The sequence below is a fragment of the Bison bison genome, unplaced genomic scaffold, assembly GCF_000754665.1.
Source record: "Bison bison bison isolate TAMUID 2011002044 unplaced genomic scaffold, Bison_UMD1.0 scf7180017864327, whole genome shotgun sequence".
Lineage (NCBI taxonomy): Eukaryota > Metazoa > Chordata > Mammalia > Artiodactyla > Bovidae > Bison > Bison bison.
The window spans coordinates 4,550,084-4,550,517 of record NW_011494899.1 but is presented as its reverse complement, the minus strand read 5'-3'; the positions used below and the strand labels follow the sequence as shown (position 1 = coordinate 4,550,517).

The 434-nt window shown below is 36.2% G+C and overlaps 1 protein-coding gene across 6 annotated transcripts in view; it reads right to left on the bottom strand.

The window, feature by feature from the left end:
* Positions 1-434, bottom strand: part of SLC41A2 (solute carrier family 41 (magnesium transporter), member 2) — a 147,648-nt gene that overhangs the window by 132,880 nt on the left and 14,334 nt on the right. The gene's annotated exons all lie outside the window — the stretch shown is intronic.

The following is a 434-nucleotide window of genomic DNA, read 5'->3' as shown; positions in this document are numbered from 1 at the left end:
GGGGGGGGGGGGGTTGGGGAGAAGCCCAAAGGACAAACAAGAATTGTTTATTTTAGAAACCCACCATCCAGAGATAATCACTGATGATATAAGAGTATATATGATAAATTTGCTGTATTTTTCTATATATACAAATGTTTAAATCAAAAATACATTCATATTATACACACTGTTGGCATCCTGCTTTTGCATTTTGTAAAATATCAAAAGACTTTCTTATCAGTATTCTACAAAGTTATTTTTAACAGCTACTTATATTTTCCTCACCTATATGCAGGTCAGGAGGCAACAGTTAGAAATGGACATGGAACAATAGACTGGTTCCAAACAGGAAAAGGAGTACGTCAAGGCTGTATACTGTCACCCTGCTTATTTAACTTATATGCAGAGTACATCATGAGAAACGTTGGGCTGGAAGAAGCTCAAGCTGGAAT